Source organism: Macaca nemestrina, chromosome 9 (assembly GCF_043159975.1).
Source record: "Macaca nemestrina isolate mMacNem1 chromosome 9, mMacNem.hap1, whole genome shotgun sequence".
Classification (NCBI taxonomy): domain Eukaryota; kingdom Metazoa; phylum Chordata; class Mammalia; order Primates; family Cercopithecidae; genus Macaca; species Macaca nemestrina.
Window position 1 is genome coordinate 21,852,886 of NC_092133.1, and position 12,339 is coordinate 21,865,224.

Here is a 12,339-nt window from a genome sequence, read left to right on the forward strand (position 1 = left end):
TGGCCCCCAAGGAGAGGTCACCACAGAGGGGCCTCCTCGCATGTCCACAGGCTGAGAAACTTCACAAGCAAAAGTTACCGATGGGCAGTCTCTGAGCCACAGCCACCCACAGGTGTGTTCTGTTTTGTGCACACAGTAATGTATACGTTTTGTGTGATTTATAGACTTTTTCTTGTTGAGGCAGAGTCTTGTGCTGTAACCTAGGCTGGAGTGCAGTGGCACGATCTCAGCTCACTGCAACCTCCACCTCTTAGGTTCAAGCAGTTCTCCTGCTTCAGCCCCCAGAGTAGCTGGGATTATAGGCCTGCACGACCACACCCAGCTAATTTTTGTGTTTTTAGTAGAGACAGGGTTTCACCATGTTGGCCAGGCTGGTCTGGAACTCCTGACTTCAAGTGATCTGCCCACCCCAGCCTCCGAAAGTGCTGGGATTACAGATGTGAGCCACGGTGCCTGGTCATTTATAGACTTTCAAAAATCAGGTTTCATATTAAAATTTTGATTTCAGACTTTTCTTGAAAAATCAGAAGGGATGGCAAAAATGGGTTTTGTTTCCACATAACCAGGAGTTGGCTTGCTGAATAGTGGCCACCCTCTTGGAATGGAACTGGGGTTTCTATTTCACCTGTCCCAGCCAGCCTGTTTCATGCATTCCCATTGCCTGCCTAACCCTATGGCCTCTGGCGTTGTTGTCCCTGATCTGTGACCTGCTAGTTCTCAACCTTGCCTGCATATTGGATTTATCTTTGGAACTTTAGAAAAAAAATAAAAAAAGACAAGACAAGACTGGACTTACCACAGAAGATTGCTGCAGAATCTCATGCCTGAAAGCCCAGGCAGCTGTATCTTTTAAGCTCCAGGTGATTCTGTGCCAAGAGAGGGTAGAGAACTCCTAGTTCACCCCAGCCCTGATGACCTTTCCAGAAGCTGCCTCAAGAAAAGATCCTGGCACAGGCATATTCTCAGAGGGCTCATGTGCAACTGCCTTGTTGAAGAATCACCTAGTAAACTTGACCTTGAGGTGCTACCCTCACAATATCTAAGGAGGCTTGGGAGGGAGCCAGAGTTTACGTTTTTTCAAACCCCCAAGGAAATTTTGATATAGGTGAAGGCCAAGGGTTGTAGAAAGACATAACTGCCACCAGAGCCCACACTCTGACTGTGGCTCTGGGCTAGTTGCTCAGAGCTTTCTTCCTTCCTTTAACAGGTTGGAGCTAAAGGTAAGCCCAGGAGAATCAGCCATCTCATATCACAAACAAGAGGCGGCAAGGTAATTATGAGTTAGTGTTACCCAAGAAAGTTGACTAGGCGTTTGTTTCTGGAAACCCATGTGGCATTTAAAAAAAATTCTGCTCATGGTCTCCATCCTGTTCTTTCAGCCTGATGAACCCCTGGTCTCTGTGTGATGAGCAATTGATGTCTCTGACATTTAAGGGCAAGGAACAGTTCTTCATCAGAGTTAATTCTCTCCTTCTCTGCTTATTCAATGCCATTTGGACATTCAGAAGAGCCACTCCTACTATGATAAAATGGTGCAAACAGAACCTTATCAGTGGAAAAGGCCACTCAGGTTTTCTTTGACTCTGATTTAATTTTCTCCATCTGGCTTAAAGCCCTAATAACAATCTTCATTGTAGATTTCCTTTCAAAATCTTTAAAAATGGACCAGAGAATGATGGGATTCTGAGATCAAAGGGCCAACAGGGAGAGGCTCAGACAAGAAGCCAAAGAAAACTCAGAAGGAAAAGTAAATGATTTTTAATTTCTCTTCTGTGAGTCTACTGACCTCTTAGTATACAGCTTTGGGTCATTTCTTCAAGTCAGAAGACTCACCCATCCTCATTCCCGGGAATGTGGGGAAAGAGGCTTCATGGTGTCACTTGGAAATAGGGGAAAGGTCTTATTTTTGGAAGCTCAGCCTAAATCCCTCTTCTAAGAAGTCTTCTCTGATTAACCCAAGTCATGGAGGGTGCCTCCTTTCTCTCCAGTCATTTTTCTCACAAAGCACTCGTGCTAATTGCAATGATGATACTAATAATGTCCACCCTTTATCTGGCTTCCATCCACTAAGTGTGAGGCATTGTGGGAGGCATTTTACATAAATCATATTAATTTCTTCTCTCAGCCACCCACCTTTTCCTTCTCATGGTGCTCTGGCCACACTGGCTTCTTGCTGCTCCTTGAGCATATCCAGCATTTCTGTCTTAGGGCCTTTGCACTTGCTGTGCCCTCTGCTTGAAATGCTGTTCCCCGGGTGGCTGCACATCTCTCTCCCTTGCTTTATTCAGCTCTCTGCCTCAAATGCCACCTCTTAGGAAATGCTTTGCATGGGTCAATCTGTAAGGCAGCACATTCTGTCATTATCTCCTTACTCTGCTTTATCTGCCCTCGGAAAGCATTTGAATCCCTGCCACGTTACAACGCGTTGTTTTGTTGACATGTATAAATAAAATGTCACGTAATGGCCCAGGGATGAGATCCTGGAGCTCAACTGCCTAGACTGACTCCCATCCCTGACTCTTATTACTCGTGCTACCCTGGGTAAGTTACTCAAACTCTCTTTACCTTAGTTATCCCATCTTTAAATAGAGTTTGCTAATTGTTACTGCTTATGCAGCAGGGTTGTTATGAGGGTTAGAGTTAATATACGTAAAACACTTATCTCTAGCAGTTATGCGTAAAAGGCACTTTTCTAAGGTCAAGAATCTTGTCTCTTTGTTCAGTGGTATATTCCACTGACCCCTTGCCTTCAATACCTGGAGTAGTAATTTCCCTCAATGCCTGTAGCTGTTTAACAAATATTTGTTAAATGAATCTATGACCAACACCCTGTGGTCGATTGTGTTTTCCATCCTGTGATTACAGCAGTGATTTCTAGAGATCAACTTATGTGAAGAAAATAGAAACGTAAACAAACAAATTATTTTTGAGTTATTGCCCATACATAGGGTAAGTTTTCAAATGGTTGGTCTACTTTAAATAGGAAATGCTGCTGTCTTTTAGAATGTCTCCCACATTATACTGTGGGAGATTTCTACTTCCAACTAATGTGTAATAGCAGAGGCTGCATTTGACTTCCCTTAAAAAACAGCTAAACACACACACACACACACACACACGCAAATGAAATACATGAAACACTGGTTTTGAAGACTCTGGATGCCAGGCAATGAGCCACCCATCTCAGAAACATAGAAACAAACAAGGTGGGTTCTGTGACTGCCCACCTGATTGATTGGAGAGTTCCTAGGTCACAGCACAAGGTGGAGATCCAGGTGGAGTCCAGCCGTCTCCATGAGAAGAGGAAACAGAGCTGGGAACCCGGGAAGGCCAAATAAGACAGAGTTTTTAAGGCAGAGTCAAGGAGAGAGAAGAGAGCCCCACGTAGAGAACTCTAGAGAATTTGCAAACAATCACCCTTGAGTCTTCAGCTGATTATTGATCAATATATGATTGTGAGGAAACTACTTGAGGTCAGGAAAGGAATGATTTAAAGACATTAGAGGGAAAAAACAAGGCTCAGAGCTCATACAGAGCCAGAAAGTTTCTATTCCCATCATCATCTGGAGAGGAAACCTTGGAACTTACGAAGTCCTGGAAGAATATTCAGAAGGGTTTTGCCTCAGTAGTGGGCAAAATTAGATTACATGTTGCTCTGATTCCAACTAACAAAGCTTAAAGCCAGTACTCAAGAGGATTAAACTGCTTCCAAGAAACGTAACTGCTTCCCAGGACAAAGCATAAAGGCCTTTAATAGTAAACTCAAAATTGATCACAGATCTTAATGTAAGATCTAAAGTAAACTGTAACCATTCTAGAAGAAAATGTAGGAGGAATTTTTGGTGATCTTGGGTTAGACAAGGTGTCCTAGATAAACCACCAAAAGAGTGATCTTTAAAAGAAAAACATAATTTGGACTTTATCAAAATTAGGAAATTATATTCTTTGAAAGTTGTTTTGACATAGAGAAAATATTTGTAAATCCCAAAGTTATAAAGAACTGATATCCAGAATGTATAAAGAATTCTTAAATCTTAATAAGAAAATAATTTTTTTTAAAAAGGCAAAAGATTTGAGTAGACACTTTGCCTTAGGAGATGGAAAAGATGGAAAATAGGCATATAAAAAGAAAATGGAGTTAGTCATTAAGAAAAATGCAAACTAAAACTATATTGTGATATGGCTACGTATGTATTAGATTGTCCAAAATTAAAAAGATTGACCATATCAAGTGTTTGTATGTGGAGGAACTGAAACTCTCACAGACGACTGATGGGAATTAAGATGGTACAACTATTTTGGCAAATACTTTAGCAATTTTTTTAAAAGATTAATCTGTGCTAAGTAAGAGAAGCCAGACAAAAAGGAGTTTATACTGTATGATTATATTCATAGAAAATTCCAGAAAATGCAAACTATGACAGCAGATCAGCAGTTGCTAGGGGATGTGGTAGGTATGAAGGGAAGGAAGGAAAGGATTATGAATAGGTGGGAGTAAACTTTTGATGGTGATGGATATGTTCATTATATTAATTGTGAGGATGGATTCCTAGATATATGTGTGTGTGTGAGTATATATATATGTCAAACCTTATCAAATTTTATACTTTATGTATGTGCAGCTTATGTTTGTAATTATCCCTAGATAAAATTGTTTTAAAAGAGAAGGAAAACTTAACAAGATAAATTAGTTGTTTTCTTAGTTAAGATTTTCTAAGTGAGAGAAAATTGAACCAAAACTGGCTTAAATGAAAAAAAAAAAAAAAAAGAAGGATCTTATTGGATCCTGTAGACCTTAGATAGGAGCTTCAGGCAGGCAACGCAAGGGTTCACACTGCATCTCCAGGAGCTTATGTCTTTCTACAACTCTTGGTCTTACTTCTTCTCTGTTAGATATATTCCCAGACAGATTTTCTCTTCATGGTGCCAAAGATAGAGGCAGCGGCTCCAGCCTCATATATCTTTAGGCTTAAGCCCAGCAGAAAGTGCTAGAATCTTTCCATGCATCCCCAGCAAAGTGGTTTGAATCTCATCAGCTCTGTTGGGTTGCATGCCATTTCTCTTTTTCTTTTAAGACAGAGTCTCACTCTGTTGCCCAGGCTGGAGTGCAGTGGCACGATTTCGGCTTACTCCAACCTCTACCTCCTGGGTTCAAGCGATTCTCCTGCCTCAGGCTTCTGAGTAGCCAAGATTACAGGCGCACCCCACCATGCCCAGCTAATTTTTGTATTTTTCATAGAAACGGAGTTTCACCATATTGGTCAGGCCAGTCTCTAACTCCTGACATCAAGTGATCCACCCTTCTTGGCCTCTTAAAGTACTGGGATTACATACATGAGCCACCATGCCTGGCCTCACAGCATTTCTTAAGTCAATCATTAGGCCAGGGAAAACACTGTCTGATTTTGATGGCTTATTTTCTGGCCTGGCAGTGGCTCATGCCCGTAATCCCAGTAGTATGGTAGGCTGAGGTGGAGGATTGCTTGAGCCCAAGAGTTCGAGATCAGCCTGGGCAACACAGTGAGACCCTGTCTCTACAAAAAACAAAACAAAACGACAACAACAACAAAAAACAAACAATATGTATATATAAAAAATTAACTGGATGTAGTGGCACAAACCTGTAGGTCCAGCTACTCAGGAGACTGAGGTGGAAGGATGGCTTGAGCCCACGAGATCGAGGCTGTAGTGAGTTGAGACAGTTCTACTGTATCCCAGCATGGGCAACAGAGCAAAACCCTGTCTCAAAAAAACAAAACAAAACAAAAACACACATCTTACCTCTAGAACTAGAAGTAGAGTCAATTCTACCCAAAACACAGTCACTGAAAGTATTTAGGCAAGGGGACTCAGAGGAAAATTTGGTATAGTCCCCTGAAGAGGGGAATTGCAGACAAAGGCCAAAATAAAGCTAATTCGTGAGTGGATTTTTCTAATGAAAACTTCCTACAGACACACTTTTATCCCCAGCCATGCCCACCCAAATACCCAGGCTCAAAAAATGATCAAGTGGATGGATTAGATGCTAGCAATTATAACTGTGCAGGACATTTTAAGAAATTACATGTCCTTTTATAGAAAAAGGTAAAATATATGTTAAATATAAATATTTCCTTTTTGTTTCTCACACAATTTATGTGTTCTTTGTAAGCAAAAATAAAAAAATATCAGTCTTATAACTCCAAACTACCTGTGATAATCAATTTGATATTCAGATTTCAGCAGAATCTGAATTCTGGGAAGCCGTATCCTTGGCTGGTAATTGGGGTTCTGTTGATACGGGTTCATTATTTCTCAGTAAATAATGAATTTGGGGTGACAACTAGAAGTCTCTACCTATGAACTTATTTCCCCAAAGCCTAGACTGTCTCCTGTCCCTACTCAAGGAAAGAAGTGGTTGTGCAAATTCACACTAAGATAAAAATGACTGGCAAGGAATGTTGCTTGACAGGATGTCCTATGGACAGAGGATGCAGGAGAACAAGAAGGAGAGAACACTGAGGCACCTGGGAGAGAGACCTGGGGGAACTCCCATGGAGAAAATGATGTGGAAAGGGGAAGCCAGAGGAAGGAAAGACAAAATCTGCCAACCTGACCGTTTTGCAAAGATCAGACCTATCCCTCAAGTTCTTTTTGCTATGAGATTTTGAGGATAAATGTAGGTACAATAGGAAGATACCAGTTAATTTGGTCTGTATCTTTTGCACTAGGAGTGAATAACATTTCTTCACCAAATGCTGGATGCTCCAGACTGGTGAGTTAAGATGCAGAGTGACCCAGCCCTACCATAGTTAGTTTCCCTGTTGTTTGTCTTTCTTCCTTAATAAGTGAAACCTCAAAGAAATCACAGATGTCTCAGCCCCTGCTGCTTCCACAGTGTCAGAATTGCAGGTTCAGTGCTAAAGATGGGGATGACATTGATGAAGTTCAGCCCAAGTGTCACTTCCTCTTCGGGTCAAGCTTAACGTCAAAGCCACCATATCCTCCAAATTCCCTACTATGAGTCTCATCCAGGGGTCGAAGATATTTGAAGATGTCACTCATCGGCTTGAGAACTGGCAAAGCCTGAAACACCATCTAGGCAAGCCCATCTTAAAGGTCTGGAAACTGAGGCCAAGAAACTGAAATTTCACAGTCATTTCTGAAAGAGCTGAGACTAGAACTCATGTTTCCTCATTCCCAGGCCTATGCTATCTGTCGCTCCAGGCCGTTTTTGTGCTTCCAGCTTTTGCTTTTTTACTAGGTGCATTCTTTCCATAATTTATAAAGTCCACCCTGGAAGAACCAGCAAGCTCTCGTTATTAGACTTCCTCTACTCTGTAATAAAAAGCTCAGAGAGCTACCAGCCCACCTATCTAATGCCATTCTGTGGCCATGGAGGAGTGGCGGTGTGTGTTTCTTGCCTCAGAAAGTTTGCCCCTGGAGAACTCTGATTCCAGTGGCCAAGACAAAACTCTGTGATGTGTGTCTCAGGGTGGAACTGTATCTCCTCCCTTGTCCCCTGTGGCCATCACAGTGTTGAGTTTGCTTTCTTGTTGCTTCCTGAACCAGCAAAGCTTCCACAAATGAGAACCCTAGGAGTGGACTTGGACTAATTGATGAGCTTGGGGAAGCCTCTGAGTTGATTTTTACAACCTCCAGAAATAAATACCTTCTGAATTCAACGTGATTAATGTGGATGCAAACGCCAAAGAAAGTAATAAAGATTTGACACTTATTAAAAAGTGTTGCCAGAAAAATATGAATGATTACTTTAATATAAGCACTGTGTGGTGCATGTCCTCCTGCTTTTCCTTAATTTCCCCACAGATAAGGCTGCCGTGCATACCGTATCCTCGTGAGGCAAATGAGAAATTAGATTTGGAATTAAATTTTCAGAAAGAATTGCAATTGTTTTAATTATAAGTCACCCAGTGTGGGTCTCAAGCTAGACAGCCTCTCAAGCACTGATGAATTGGGGTGCTGTCCTTGTCATGGGACTGAGATCCAAGGCAAGGAATTTGACTTTGCAGCAGACATTTGTGCCTATGCTCAGCCACCATGGGGAAGAGTATTCTCATTATTAATTATTATTAAGTGCAACATCAGGCTGAGAGTTTTCTTCATTCCAGCATCCCCAGGATTCCCAGGTTTAAATAAATCCTGTTAAACCTAATGGGATTGCTCTGATTAAAGCTCCATGCTCTAAATCCAGGAGATGCTCCTCAGTGCATGTATTGAAGAAGCTCCCAAAGTCTACTGAGTAAATAATCTATATATTAGCCCTTAAATTATCATTAGAATTCCAGAAGACTTATCCACAATATGTACTGAATCCATATGAGATACTAGGAATTCTGAAATAAATGGCAATCTTTCTAATTCAGCACAGTTGAAAATACACACTTGTCCTTCCTTCCCAATACCTGTTCTTGTGCTTTTAATCTCAGTTATCAGAACCACCATCCACCCTGATATTCTTTTCTTCTCCCTGTTAGTGGAGGCATCACTAATCATTCACACACCGTGTCCTGCTGACCGTGACCTTAGGTGTTTTTCATCCAGCTCAACCCTGCCCATCTGCAGGACTAGCCCTCCTGCAGAGAACGTGAAAGTATTCTTGGGTTCATCCTATTAGCTTGTTTCGTTATCCACATCACTGATTGGTTGTGAGTCTGGTAGATTCTACCTCCAATACAGCTGTCTTGTCACTTTCTTCCTATATAATTATGGCCACCCACCTTAGAGACCCTTCAAGGTCTCTCCATTACCTGATATGGTCTAAGCTGTTTAGCCTGGTAATGGAAATCGGTAATGATCGGGCCTTGCCTAACTCTCCAAGCTCATCTTTAACCCGCTCTCTATACTGCTTGTCCCAGCCATTCTCAACTGATTGAGGTTCTCTCAGTCTAGAAGGCTGTTTCAAGCCGCTGGGCCTTTGCTTCTGCTGTGCTCTTTGCTTGAACCACCTCCCCCAGCCATCAGACTCCTTTCCGATCAACATTTCAAACTCAGCTCCCCCAAGAAGCCTTTCCTGTCCTCACTCTTGATGAACTTAACCTCTCGTTCCTTTGAGGCACTAACATGTTCAGGCTTTAATGGTAGCACGCTACTGCCCTCAGCCAAGCCCCTTTCTATTGGTGATGCTCAGTTTGATGCTTTAATTAAAATGTTGGCTGCCAGATCTTACTGCTGTTCATTTCCCCTTTGTAATGAGTAAGAAATCTATAGGGTGGCACTTTGTAACTGGGTGAATGTACTCATCCTCACCAATATTTCACCCAGGAATTTGACAGAAACTGATAACCCTTACCTGAGCCAACTATTATAATGGGGGTTGAAAACTAGTGATTTTTCTATTCCCAGGTTCAAGCAGTTCTCCTGCCTTAGCCTCCCAAGTAGCTGGGATTACAGGCACGTGCCATCAAGTCCAGCTAATTTTTTTAGTTTTAGTAGAGACGGGGTTTCACTGTGTTGGCCAGGATGGTCTTGATTTCTTGACCTCTTGATCCTCCCGCCTCAAGCTCCCAAAGTCCTGGGATTACAGATGTGAGCCACTGCACCCTGCCTGCAGTTTTTTAAAATAAGGTTTTATTTTAAAATAATTATAGATTCACAGGAAGTTGAAGAAATATACCAGGAGATCCTGTGTACCCTTCACCATATTTATCCCACTGATTATATCTTGCTTAACTTACAGTGCAGTATATCAAGACCAGAAAATTAACGTTCATACAATCCATGGAATTTATTCAGATTTTCCTAGTTTTACCTACACTCATGTGGGATGGGGGGATGTATGGATATGTGTGTGTGTGGGGGGGGTGGGATGTGGATGTGAGAAGTTTTATGTAATTTTATCACAGGTTAGATTTCTATAACACCACAATCAAGATTCTAAAAAGTATTCCATCACCAAAGGCTCCCACCTTTGCCATTCTTTTTGTCTTGAATTTCTCCCTCCAACTGTAATCAGACAGTTGTATCCAGAAGTTACTTAAGTTTTTGTGTGCTTATGCCATTGATTTAATGCAGTTTCATTTTTTTCTGTTTGTCTTCAATTTCAGAGTTTGCTTTTTTCCCCATCACTTTTTATCTCACTTGTTTCAAAAGCCAAAGTCTAGGAAGGTCTGCTTGCAGAATTCCTGCTCCTGTTTCCATCTTCCCCAATCCATACCCACTTATATGCTAGAGGTAACAGCTTTTAATCATTTCTGATATATTTCTTCTATAGTTCCTTTTGCAAACACGAGATACGTCTTTTTCTTATTTCTTTCATTCACAAAAGATAGCACACTATATATTGTATAGTTATTGGAGCTTACAGTGGGGGCTCTCAGACCAGCTTTGGTCAGGCCCAAGGCTCCCCAGGGCTCTGCGGGTCCCACTGCAACTGTGTTTGTATGTGGGCATGTGGGGTGGATAGGAGGGGAGCCAGATAGGGCTTCAGGTCTAGCACCTCTTCTACTGCAGCAGCTACCTTTTTACCTGTTTCATGTGTAGGGATTCTGTGGAATATTTTGTTTGGAATAGGAGATTGAAAACCACTGATCTAGACTAAAGAATAGCCCACAAGTGCACAAAGCCAGGACAAAACATTGCCTGTTCTTTCCTTAGAAAATACCACTCTACCACAGAGGCTGAGATTAGAATGGCAGAGGCTAGTCACTGATTATTTTTGGCTATTCTCTGTTGACTACCCCCACCCCCACATCTTATCTTCTGGAATTCTCTGCCTTGCCTTATGTCCCAGGCAAGGCTGACCTCCAGTGCCTGCACCACACAGATTGCCTTACTTCTGACTTTCAGCTGGGTTTGGACAATGAAAGGCACTGGCAGAGATTGGAGGGTGAGAGGAGAGAGGTCTAGGGCTGCCAGATTTAGCAAATAAAAATACAGAATTCCAGGAAAATTTAAATTTTAGAAGAACTATGAAACACTTTATACCCCATGAAGTATTTGGGATATACTTATACTATAGAATTGTTGTTTGTCTAAAATTTAAATGTAATTGTATGTTTTGTATTTTTCTAGCAATCCTAGAAAGGCTGGCGTATTTATTCCTATTTCTGCTGTACTTTGCTGTGGTTTTGGGTTTTGATAATGACTGTTCCTTTGACAACAGCTATTTTTAGGCCTCTCTCCCATGACTCTTAACTTTCACGGGGCTCCAGAAGCTTGGTTCCCTCCCCTTCAAAGATCCCATGGTTCTTAGTCTCTGAGAGCCTCACCTTCTCTTGCTTGTTCTCCTAACCCTGCTCTTACCTCAGGAAATACTCTCTTCATAAAATTCAGTTCAACAGAACCCTTTGGCATAGGCCATCTGCTTCTTGTCTGATATAAGGGCTACCCCTGTGTAGTTCTTCATCTGCCCTTGTACTTCAGGACACCTCCAGTTTGGAGCTTCATGCTGTGCCCATTCTCCATGATGACAGGCCAAGTGAGTGAGTTGAGCAGTCAGTAACCAGTGCATCAGTAGCCACTGCAAAGATGGGAATTAGAATATGTTATAGGTGGCAATGATCTCCAGAGGGTCTAATCTAGGCTGCATTCCAGAATGGGTTCCAGAAACATAAGAGCTATTTGAATGTGTGTGTGTGTGTACATACATACATAATGTATACACATGTATACATGCATACATATATACACATATATAATATGCATTTTAATTATATTTTGAAAGGTCACCTCTTAGAAAAAATTTTAAAGTGAATTTCTGAGAAAAAGATTCTTTTAAAAAAGTATAAACCTGTTACCCTTCTTCTATGATAATGTCCCATATCTGCTATGAAGAAATGGTAAAGCAAACCAAGGAAGTTGAGTGTGATCCCTTGAAACAGGAGAGGCCATGGTACCATCAGCTCATCAGGCTCAGGCCGAATTCGAGAACCACTGAGGTGATATGTGTCATTTATTTGGTGACCAGTGGTCTTTGTCATATCTTAATTTATAATTTCAGCAAGCATTTATGTATGCTTATATATTATATATTTATGTGAATTTTTATGCGTTTATACTTGTATATTTCATTTATGATTTATAATTTCAGCATGTATTTGTGAGATGCTGTTCTTTGTGTCTGTAATAAAATATAAAGCAGTTGATTTCTCCAATTTGTCATTTTTTGTTTAATCATAAAATTTTAAATTTGCACATAAATCAAAGGTAATTTCCATAATGCCTTGCAGCGATTCATTTGCAAGATCATTTTTAGATGTCTGCTTTAATCTAAGCATGCATTATATCTCATGAGGCCTATTGGTATCCCATCAACAATGCAGTATAATATAAAACATGTCCATGGTGAAATAGATTGGAAAAATACTGATTGAGTGCAATCTCAATGTTTTAACTACC